This window comes from Helianthus annuus, chromosome 8 (assembly GCF_002127325.2).
Source record: "Helianthus annuus cultivar XRQ/B chromosome 8, HanXRQr2.0-SUNRISE, whole genome shotgun sequence".
Classification (NCBI taxonomy): domain Eukaryota; kingdom Viridiplantae; phylum Streptophyta; class Magnoliopsida; order Asterales; family Asteraceae; genus Helianthus; species Helianthus annuus.
In genome coordinates this window covers 104920966-104933716 of record NC_035440.2, presented here as the reverse complement: position 1 = coordinate 104933716, position 12751 = coordinate 104920966, and the positions used below count along the sequence as shown (strand labels likewise).

Sequence of the window (12751 nt, the reverse complement as noted above, 5' to 3'; positions counted from 1 at the left end):
TTGATCAGTGGGGTGCCAATCACACAAATAGTTCAACAAAAATATCACATTCTTCCATTCTTGCTTATTATGTTTAATAATACGAATATCTATACGACTACGTGACCCACTCCCGTACAATCTACACCTTGACTCGATCATCCACCCCTCCGCGCTTTACGAGAAAGACCCGTATAACCTGCAGTCACCATACATCGACATCATTAGAAAAGTAAGTGACTTTATACAATACATAAACAACATATAAATAACTTTTAATGAAACTATAGGACCACAACAAATTCCCTCTACAAGTGCGACTCCGTCTGTTTACAATCTCGGATCCGATCTTCGGACTCTTACGTTCAACTTTCAAAAGCACAATCTTCATATACCTAAACTTTCGTTTCCATTCTCATGACAATATAATTATCAACATTACAATACATTCGTACATAAATCCCAATACATGCCTATATACAAGTCCCATCTATATACGTTCTTATAAATCCCATTTGGGTTAATCTAGTAATTGTTTATTCAGCCATCAGACATTTTCAGGTGCGTTATTCAAACCTTTAATTTTAATTTTTTTTGAGATCGGTTATATATATAGACAATGTGCAACAGAACAACCATTAAGTTCAAGCAACCAGCCATCGTTGCTTTTGAACACTGGTCTCTATCTTGACTTGACTAGGACTGTTTAAGATAATGGGTGATGACGGTAAGATCACGATAGAGAAATTTGACAGGAAGAAGTTTGGTTGGTGGAAGATGCAGCTTGAAGCACTACTTTGTCAGAAAGACTTAGATGTATTGCTTAAGGATGAAAAACCAGAAAAGATGTCACAAGGAGATTGGGGTAGGTTGGATAAGAAAGCCAGAGTAGTGATAACGCTTTCTCTATCAGAAAATGTTGAATTTAATATCCTAAAGAGACCTTAGCTAGAGGAATGATGACAACATTATGGAACATGTTTGAGAAACATTATGCAACAAAAGAAGGTTTATCTTATTCGAGAGCTTGTGAATACTAGGACGAGGGAAGGTGATTCAGTAACAACCCACATCAATAACCTAAACTCTATCTTGTCTCGTTTGGTGTTTGTGAATATCAAGTTTGATGATGAGGGTCCAAGCCCTATTGTTATTGTCCTCATTACCCAATAGTTGGCCCGGAACTGTAACAGTTGTTACGAGCTCTGCGGATACGGTTAAGTTCACGTTTGCGAAGACTCGAGATCTTATTTTGGGAGAGGATGTTCAACGTCGTGGTTTAGATGAGTCTTCAAGTTCTTTATTGAGCATAGAGCGCAGGGAAGAAAAAATCAGCGAGGAAGTCGTCAGGGTAGGAAGAGGAGTGTGTCTAAGACCTTGAAGGATGTGATGTGTTGGGACTGTAACAAAGTAGGACACTTTAGGAATCAGTGTTCGAAACATAAGAAAGAAATTTAGCAAACCACGTAGTAAATGATGATGTTTTGTTCTGTAACGTGGAGAGTAGTGTGGATTCCTGGTTACAGATTCAAATGATTCATTTCACACTACCCACAATAGTAAAGCACTACGAAATTTGAAAATCGGGGATTTTGGTAAGGTACGACTTGCAAATGATGAAGTCCTAGATGTCACAGGTATGGGTGATATTGACCTAGTTACTTCAATTTGGATCTACTTGGACTTTGAGAGATGTAAGCGTTATTCCAGGCTTGAGGAAAATGCTTATTTCAGTGGAGCAGCTGGATGATTAGGGTCATGAGGTTTAAGTTTGGTAGTGTACAGTGGTAGGTAATCAAGGGAAATCTAGTGGTTGCACGTGGAAAGAAGATGGGCTCATTGTATATGGTCGAGATACCACCAGAGGGAGTTATCCCGATTTTGGTAAAAGAAAAAAAATCTGATTCACAAAATCTTATAGGCAAAAGAGGGTTACTTTTGCAGGAAAGGCACCCAAAGCTAAAGTGAAGATTACCGATGAACAAGTTCAGAAGGTTAAACCGGTCAGAGGACTTCGTGACAGTAGGAGCACGAGTTGTGTTTCAGTTCCAGTGTGACAGTGGATGAAGAAAACCATTACTCCAACACAAAAAGTATTTCCAGTGAATTACCTGCTTATGATGGAGAGTGTTAGTTCTTAGGTGTTATCAGGGTCTGACAATTCATTTAAGTGGGAGCCCGAAGGGATACAGAATGAGTCACGTGTAGTGACGGATGAGTTGATGCTTAGTGAGAGCTCCAACAAGCCCACAAGTTAACTGATTAGAGACCAGTGGCAACTAGAGGTAGTGCTTAGAGTTTCCCTTGACAAATTACAGAAGTACAGTGCAGTTGATTGTGTCTTTGAAGCCTTCAACTGGGAGATTGTTGGGTTGTAAACTTCTCGACTCTAGAAGGTTTGGCGTGACAATAAGGGCAGTCGGCCCAAGTCGCGGCCCGCACGCTTATTTCTTTAATTATGGGTTTTAATCCTAATTGTATGGTCTATAAAATTAATTTCCTGTACTTATAAAGTTTGACACCTTAATAAAAAATATCCTAGTTACCACTCGGTTTACACTTGTTTTAGTTTAAATTGAGAGAATTGGTAAACGCTTCTAATTATGTTTAATCTCTTCAACATAATGAAATTGAAAGAGGGATAGTTATTCACTTTTTGAGTTGAAAATAAGACTGCCCGGTATGGGGCTTGTCTTAGGGACGTCTCCCCCATTCAGGATAGTCCCACACCGCCCCCTAGGGGCTCGTCGCGACAAAGGCGTCGGAATTGTGACGCAGGAGACGGGGCAAAAGTGGTGGCCCCCATATTACTTCTCTCTCATCCTTTATATATATATATATATATATATATATATATATATAGGGGAGGGTTTAAATGAGAACGCTAAATATTGCGAGAACCGTGAGAACGAATGAAAAAACCAATCAAAAGCAATTTTTTTATACAAACCTCATTGTAATTAAGATACAACATCAAAACAAGAATTTATAACATCAAATAATTCATTTCTCATTTCAAAATCATTATTTTTAGATTTTTTACACATGTGTAAATATAGCAGATTTACACATGTGTAAATGGCAAACTTACACATGTATAAATTTTCTTTATTTATGAATTCACGTAAATTTAAACGTGTAAATTGAATTTCTAACATTGTATTCGAATAATAATGATTAGTGTAGAAAAAATTTTTGAATTTGAATTGTTTTCGACCAAGTTCTCATGGTTTTTTCATTTGTTCTCACGGTTCTCACAATATTTAGCGTTCTCATTTAAACCCTCCCCTATATATATATATATATATATATATATATATATATATATATATTAATATATTATTAATGGTGGGTAGTTTTGGCTAGTCCCCACACCCTTAGGTAGTCCCCAAAGAGACTATCCTCCTCCCGTGATTACGTAGCGCCTACGTGACGGGTAGTCTCCAAAGAGACTACCCTCCCCATACCCAATAGTCTAAGTATTTGCACATGGGTGTTGTCGATGTGCAAATAAGACTAACCACCATGGACCATACAACTTTTGGTATATTTCATTTCATACTTATGTGATATGACAATATGATAGAACATGTGCCCCACGAAATCAGATTTAGGATGGGAAATCAATGATATGTTCTCAAGTGAGAAACAAAGTGTTAAAAACAAAAATACTATCGTGTTTTCGAATTATAGAAAAATATAGTCTCGTCTACACACTATATATATCTTACTTTTGTGATATTGGTGGCCTCACGCCACTAATATCAATTTTCATGCTGTAAATAATTATTTGGAATGACAAATGCAACCTCATGTCAAACCATGATATTCTTTTCAATAGTCAAGAGCCTCTATTATAAAAAAAAAAAAAAACCCTAATGCGTTTGGAAAATTATAAATAGTCATAGTTATGTTATGATTATGATATTATGCTTCACGATTTTTAAATAACCACAACTTCGCTATACAACTTTGTGTTTGTAGGCGATAGCCTCTACACCCGCTACTTCGCTTTAGATAGAAACTAGGTTAATGCCCGCGTGATGCGCGGCTTCATCCAAAACCATATTATTTACTTTGAAATATAATATTTTGTACAAACGCATACATTGGAAGAAAAAAAAACAAAAAAACTATTAAAATGCCGGAAAAAACTTCCTTATAGACTACATTTGTTGTTTTACTCGTTACATTCCCATATTTGTCTAGTATAATCAACTTCACACCGGCTCTGCTTTTAACTCTTGATAACGCAACATAAAGTTGACCATGTGAGAAAACTGGATATTTCGAATACAATCCAACCCTTGATAGAGATTGTCCTTGATTTTTATTTATAGTCATTGCAAAACATACATTTAAGGGGAATTGTCGTCGTTGAAACTTGATAGGAATTCTTATAGTGACGTTCGGTTGAACCATATATCGAATTAAATAAATCAAAAAATCACAAAAAGAAAGAAAACCGGATACAATACAATACACTAACTGTGATTCTAGGCCTAATTTCCTATACTGTGATAGCAGTCCTTTTTACATGCTATGGAAGAGGTCTATGACACTTTATCATTTCCTACTTCTAATTTACCAAGCTTAATCCATGTATTTATAAATGATGTATTGTCAGAAGACAAAAGAGGCAAACTACTTGTAAATATCTTTCCAACTACTAATAGATTGACAATTAAAACCTCTATTGAAAACTACCATACCTGTTGTGCATCATGAGAACTTCCAACTCTTTGGCATTGTGCACCACAAACTTCTTAAAACCCTATGGAAGAATAAGACGGGTCTTTTTGTCTGACCCGTAACCGATATCAACCTTTAAATAACATTGCAAATATATTTCTAACTATATGGAACAAAACACAATATGTCAGCCGTGTGGTCAACCCTTAAATAACATTGCAAATGCATAGACGACATAATCGTATAAATAAGAAAAGAAAAAAGTACCTTGACATATATTTTCCAGTAACTTTGGGGCCTCTTGAATTTCTTGACCCGCTTCTTAATGATCTTTTTATCAAGCTTAGTCACTCTCCCCTAATTACTACAAAACAAACCAAAAAAGTTTATTTACATCTACTGCTACTACTACTGATACTGCTACTAATAGTCGATAAAACGGATACACTTAAACATTACAGAAGTGAACAGGGACCATAATTGGAAAAAAAAAACTTGGAATTGTTTACAAAAGATGGTAAAAGGGAATCTCTTTTAAAGCATACCATCGCACCTATGCTAGATGAATTAGGCATGACCAGGCTAATATGCTCTTCTGGTGCTTTTAAGCTTTTCACACCCAAAAGAAATAACAATATTGTTCCTCCCATCCACCAAACTAACAACATATGTGAAGAACTGGATCATGAGAGAACGTAAATGGAAAGATTCATGACAACCATTTATATCAATGATGTTTGAATTTATGCAAAAAAGATACATAAATAAACTACATTTAAACTAAAGAATACCCAACTTGTTAAAAACTGGCATCAAATCCTTCAATGTATTTACTATTTCTTCATCCGTGGCCTCGTTCATGTAGTTCCACACCTAAAATTTTAAAAAAAATAGGAAAGGCTAAAATTATAAGAAATTAGTTAATATCGACGAACAAATTTGTTTGTTTTTTCGGGTGTTCGGGTTTTGCCCAGACGGATTCGGATTCGGTCTAACCGTATTTGTGTGTGTGTGTGAGTATGTGCGTGTATGTTATCTTGCATATATTTATGCACGTTTAAAAATAACTATAGAAATATACTTACTTAAGGAAATTGGTTTTGATAAACATCGAAGTGGACTCAAGCATTCACGCTCCAACCATTTTGCTTGCTTTGCTAGTTTCCTTCATAGCTGACACACATAAGAAACATGTATAATAAGTTTATACCCTAAGTACAATATTACTAACTGAAAAATGCCATCAACTTCAACCGCGTTAATGAATAAATGACTGAAAATCTCTGTTGCTTTTTAAATTCTAAACATATTTTTCTTTAAATTCCATCACATCACCAGCTAACCAAATTGCATCCAACAAATTTTGAATATCTACATGTAGAAGTAGAAGTAGAAGCAATGAATGTTAAAAAAATATTTTTTATATTTTTAAAATGATATAACCAGTTTCATACCTTTGCTCAACTGAGAGACAAAAAGAGCTTGACTCTAGATCCACAATAACCCAGTTCAAGATATGGAAAGACAATATAATCGTAATCCAAATCACCTTTTGATACGAAGTTGATCTAAGAATTACAGCCAAAATAGGTTATCTTAACCCTTGTGTTATTCTGTACTAAAAAGCTGGCTACCAAAAACAAAAATCAGAAAAAAAATAGTTTCTGATGAAATTAGCCATATATTAGAGCACGTGTTATGACTACGCCTCAATCGTTGCATACCTTTAGCACCTTTAGAGCTTGATGGATTTAAACATTTTTGTGAACATTGAGCTTTGTTAACCTATAAACAACCACCAGCAGCAGCATAAGATGAATTTAAAGATATAGCTCATAGCTAGAGATGGCAAAACGGGAAGGTCAGTCGGGTCGGGTAACATGCCCAAATGTGTCCAGTCAAAACGTGTAACCTTTTGCCCATATCACCATTTCGACCCGTTTAATAGTTCAAGTATAGCAAAAAAAAACATAATACCAAAATGCAGAGACTTGAGACAAAATATTGGAAAAATGAACAAAACTTACCAAAAATTTCCATCCATTATCTTCTTCACTCGATTGACTTTTTCTTTCTCATTTGACTTTTTCTTCTTGACATCACTAACATCGGCACATCATCTATTTCAACATTTTACTCTATTTTACCATCAAAATGCAGAACTTTAAACTTTAATATAAAGAACAATCCAAAAAAAGTTTTATGTTATTCGATATTTTATATTATCCTATGTTCAGCAACTATGTATTTGTCATGAGCTTACAATGAAGGAACACATTACATAGTATTATAGTAGTGGTCCTTTGGATCTATATGGATCCAACGGAACACATAACATTCTCTTAGATAAATTTAAAACCTCAAAATTTCTTGCCAAAAGGAAAGCGAAAAAGTAAAAAAAAAAAAAAAAACAATCAAATGTGAGAAAACTGAAACTCTGGTTCAAGTTGCTGGAATATCCGGAAAGTGCTCGTATTTAACACAATACCGTTCTGAACAGTTACAAATAAACATAGCAAAACTCAAAAACAAATAAATTGCATGATGTGCTCACCTTTGTCTTGCGAATTTTTGCCTTCTTGTTTGATTGTTCCAGTCCGTTGCTTCCCTATGATCGATATACACATACCCCAGTAAGCTTAGTTTATCATGCCCTTTCAATATTAAATTGTACATAAACGTAATCACATTCCAACATGTTTTCATGGTATTTCATATACATATCTTCAAAACCTAATGCATATGATTAGTTCCACAAATCAAACCTTTTACAGTAATGATGATTGTTTCATTGGAGCATTTAATCAAACAACTTATGTGCATAAAATTTAAGAACCATTATCAAATGTGAATCTTTTTCAATAAACCTAATCTTTCTAATTCTTTCACATCATATCATGAAAATATCAATAATGATCTATACATGTATCTATTAAAAATAATGTCACAATTTTTTTTTTCATTACATTTGCTAAAACTAATTGAGTTTCTTAATCCCGAGTAAATACTTTCTTGAATCCCCTGGAACATCAGGTATAACTAATTATTCATGTATTTAGGAACAAATACTCCACTCAACTATGTAATATCGTAAAAATTCTTTTTGACCAGTTAATGAAGAGGGTATACCTGCAAACTTCAAGCAAAACCCTAAATAACATCCAGATCCAGCCGTCACCCAAGCACACCTTCATTCTTCTTCTGCGTTCAAATCAAAAAACACCACCAACAATAAAAAAACCCTACCTTGATTAAAAAAATGTTGAATCATAGTGTGACAAAGATGAAACCGAATCAGACCTAATCAAACAAAACCGAGCCATCGAATTAGATTGTTTGTCACAAAAGATGAGATAAAACCCAAAACAATGCTTCAAGCACAAAAAAAACTCGATAATTTGATTTCCTGCAAAATTAGCCCTAATTAAAATCTATAATCGATCATGAAATACTCAAATTAGAGAGTACCGTATATGATTTGTCTTCAAATCCGTTGATTTTTGATCAAAATTATTGGCTCTTGTTTAGTCGTCGTGTTCGCCAGAGAAGAGAAGAGAGAGAGTTCGAATTAGGGTTTTGAGAGGAGAGAGAGAGTATAACTAAATGAGAAGCAAGATTCAATCCTCAACTATGAGATGTGGCAAATGTATGATGACATGGCTGCTTATTTGGCATCAACCATAGGGTGACATGTGTCTCTAAGTGGTTTGCTTTATTAGATATATATAGATATAGATTTATTATGTTTGCTAAAGAAATCCACAAATAAAAGACATCCACTAGAATTACACTAACATACACAAATTGAATTCAAAACTTAAACATGCCACTTATCAAAAAGAAATTTATTCACAAATCAAAATTTAAAATGAAGGTATGCTTATTTGCTTAAACATGCCCGCACAAACCGTCCCTACTCGCTCCAACTCACCTAGCTCTGAGTAACACTCCTTGAGTCCTTGTACGCATACGTGTGCTTAAAATATTTATTATTATTGTGGAGTGTTTGTCTTTATGAATGTTAGTGAAACTTGTTCCATAACAAAAGTTTTGGATTCTTTTGCTATAATTAATTTTTTTTTACCCGACCCGTTGTGACTGAACATATTGTAACCCAACCTATTCCATTGATTGAAATTCCTGGATTCACTGATAACCCATGCCAACCTAGGTCACATATCCTTGGAAGGATGCTACGTTGGAGACAAAGTTATTAAAGGACATTTGTTGGCATCCAATGTTCTTGACTCATTTTTTTCTTCTTGATAGCTTTTAAATTCTAAGAGTTTTAATCTAGGTCCATTTTGTCCTGCCAACAAAGTTCTTGACTCATTTTTTTCAAAATAAGTTACTTTAATTGTTACGCTGATTATTTGTGACATGTTACAAGAAAAATATTCATATTTTTTGCATTCTCATTTAAAAGGTACTAAACAATTATTTATTATTATTTGGTTTCAAAAACCAAACAAGAATTGAATTCAGTTTTTGGTTTGGTATGAGGGAAAGTGAACATTGTTTAGTGTGGATATTCTACTTAGAATGGGCGTTCTGCTCTCACACCCCTCTCACCTAGGCTTGTTGACATCTTGGTACACCGCCCCGGGGGCGCCATGTATGTCTTCACGAAGAACTTAACGGGCGTTAAATGGTGATGTGGCGCACTAATCGAGAATCGAACGGTCACATGTATATATATGTACACACACATTTTATCAACCCAACAGACACATTTACTCGCACTCTGACTCGTCATCTGATATGGACTTGATCAATCAATTGATAATTGTTGTGGTTCAAACGGGTCCAACCACGCACTAGACGGCATGCGCTTAAATGAGTACGGGTGGATGCTCATTAGCGTTTAGTGAATGGTTATTTCTAAAAACCCGTTGTATGATCATGCTACTTTTCGGCGCCGTTTTCGAATGAGCCCCCAACTTTTCTTGTCAATTAAAGGTGATTTAGAACGCAAGTTTAGATATTTTCAACAAAACAATGATGTAGATGTAAACTAGAATTCTCTGCTTTGGAAAAGTGTACAACCTTAATTTTTCGACTCACATACAGCATGTCGTGTAATGCATAGGACGAGCATTTAAGGATGTCAGAAAAAGTGTGCCGAGAAACTATTGAATTTTTCTGCGAAGGTATTATTATTTTTATTGTTGTTCTTCTTATTGTTGTTGTTGTTATCGTAACCGTTATTATTATTAGGTGTTATTGATCTCTACGGGCAATAATATTTTAGTAGTCCGACCTTTGGCTACATCTAAAAGATACACGAGGCTCATCAATGAATACACAATTTTCCCCGTATGCTTGGTAATCTTGATTGTAGACATTGGGAGTAGGATGCATGTCCAACTGCTTGGAAATGTCAACATCATCAGGTGATCACAATGGTCCATCTCTAATACTTCAAGCAGTCAAATCACAATATCTCTAGATTTGGCATGCGTACTTTGTATGGCAACACAAACAACGATATCACTATTTTACAATTATCGCTTTTGTTCGACAAAGTCATAGATAGGGTTGCACCAGGTCGTCATTTTATGCAAATGATGTGAGTACAAGTACAGATACTATCTTGTCGATAGTATTTATCCCGAGTGGTCCATGTTGGTGAAAACTCTTTCATGTCCGGATGATGATAAACTTCTGTATTACAAGAAAAAAAAATGAGTCGGCAAGAAAAGACGTCGAACGACATTCGAAGTATTAAAGAAACGATAGGGTATCATTATCCAACCAACACATATACAACAAAAGAAAAAAATTAACATAATGTATACGTGCATTATCTTACATAATATGATCTTGGAGGACTTGGACAAAGCTATTTGTCAAGACACCGACAATTATGTCCCATCGCCGACCCCACTACTAAACTCCTACGAAAAACTAGCTATTTATTGAAAATACCACATAGGAAAACACATTTAAATCTTCGAGGAGATTTGGTAGAACGGCCACGGTTGAATCTCCATGACGACAACAATGATGACAGTGATAAAGAGTAGAATAATTGTAATCTCTTTAGTAGTTTGTTTTAATGCAATTCGTTTTGTAGTATGTTATTTTATTTTTTAGAGTTAATTAATGTTTTCGTCCCTATGGTTTGTCAAAAATCACTATTTCAGTCCATTAGTTTAAAAATTACGATTTCAGTCCCTGTGGTTTCACTTTCGTAACCATTTCAGTCCACCTCCGTTAACCGCATCCATTTATTCTGTTAAGTACACATGAATTGACTATAATGCCCTTATTAATAAAAAACAAAAAGATATCTAAATGATTTAATTACTGTTTTCGTCCCCGTGATTTGTCAAAAATCACTATTTCAGTCCATTAGTTTAAAAATTGCGATTTCAGTCCCTGTGGTTTCACTTTCGTAACCATTTCAGTCCAGTCTCCTAACACCGTCTATTTTGCCGTTAAGTTTTATAATGAAATACCTAAATTACCCTTGTGTTAATTAAATATGGGCTTATATGATTTTATTATAGGATTTATATGATTTTATTGTTGTATGACATATGGACTTAGGGCATGTTTGGCTAAGCTTTTTGAAACAACTTATTGACTTATTGGTTTTTTGGAAAAGTCAGTATGAAGTGACTTATTGACTTATTGGCTTTTTCCCCTCACATACACCCTCATTGCCAAACATCATTTTGGAGCTTATGACTTTTCAAATAACCAATAACTCAATACGTTGTTTCAAAAAGCTTAGCCAAACAATTGTAGGGTTCGACCCACCATGGCTTCAGTAGAAGTAGAAGTCTGGCACTATTTTTACATATATGGTTCCAAAATTTTAATTTTGGATTTTAGAATGAGAAAATGTCCAGGTAAGCATTATTTTTCAAAGTTATTATGTTAATTGATGCTTCTAGGAAGATATTAATTGGGGTGGAGTAATGGGTCGTCGGACATTAAGAGGGTGGAGTTGTGATGCTGGAGAAGATGACCAGAAACTTTTGCCGGAAATGAGAGCAGGGATGGAGTGGGGTGGGGTAGCATGGGGTTGTGTTTTAACAAGTGGGTCCTAGAATACAATTTTTTAAATTTCCATGGTTTTTTTATTTAATTAACACAAGGGTAATTTAAGTATTTCATTAAAAACTTAACGGCAAAATAGACGGTGTTAGGAGACTGGACTGAAATGGTTACAAAAGTGAAACCACAGGGACTGAAATAGTGATTTTTGACAAACCACAGGGACGAAAACAGTAATTAACTCAATTAGATATCTTTTTGTTTTTTATTAATAAGGGCATTATGGTCAATTCACGTGTACTTAACAGAATAAATGGATGGGGTTAACGGAGGTGGACTGAAATAGTTACGAAAGTGAAACCATAGGGACTGAAATCGCAATTTTTAAACTAATGGACTGAAATAGTGATTTTTAACAAACCACATGGATGAAAACAGTAATTAACTCTATTTTTTATGTTGCTTTATTCAGAAATGTTATTTACAAATAAGAGAATTAATTTAAATTATATTGAAAAACATTGAAAACAATGATTAAGGTGACATTAAATCATAACACGGTAGTTAAATGGTGGTCTACTCAAAGTCTCACCACATAGTGACAATGGCGTGAGGCGTTAAATATTCCATGCTACTTAAACCACAACGCCCCGTCTTAATGTTGAGGATAATATACATGTCCAAATAAAGGCCTGCCATATGTGTCCTGAATATAATTAGTTGCATATATCATATAAGTGTTGATGAGTAAACGGGCTAACCACCATGGACCATACAACTTTTGGTATTTTCATTTTCTTATTTATGTGATGACAAGATGAATGAGTACATGTCCCACAAAATCAAATTGAGGATGGGAAATTAATGTTGTTCTCTCAATGAGAGACAAAGTGCTAAAAACATAAATATAATCAAAACCATTATTGTTTTGTATTATATAAAAATAAAAGAAAATTAATAATTTAAATTTGATGTGCATAATGTCCTATTCTATTAGGGAAAAATCATGAATAAGAACTAACAACATTCGCAATGAATTCTTTATCCATATTGATATATTTATGCTAAAAACAAC

At 34.5% G+C, this 12751-nt stretch overlaps 1 long non-coding RNA gene across 14 annotated transcripts; it reads right to left on the bottom strand.

Moving 5' to 3' along the window:
* On the bottom strand, nt 1-8316 carry LOC118480882. Of its 14 annotated transcripts, none has more exons than XR_004864051.1 (11): nt 8140-8316; nt 7972-8077; nt 7801-7872; nt 7226-7279; nt 6699-6791; nt 6126-6456; nt 5757-5844; nt 5468-5544; nt 5217-5349; nt 4692-5035; nt 1-178 (listed from the first exon to the last, which is right to left on the bottom strand). It is a non-coding gene; the product is annotated as an uncharacterized LOC118480882 (long non-coding RNA). The 14 variants fall into 14 exon arrangements; XR_004864053.1 differs by lacking the exon at nt 1-178 and having other exon boundaries at nt 4560-4834; nt 4939-5035; nt 8140-8315; XR_004864055.1 differs by lacking the exon at nt 1-178 and having other exon boundaries at nt 4560-4782; nt 4939-5035; nt 8140-8315.
* Between the last annotated feature and the right edge of the window lie 4435 nt (nt 8317-12751).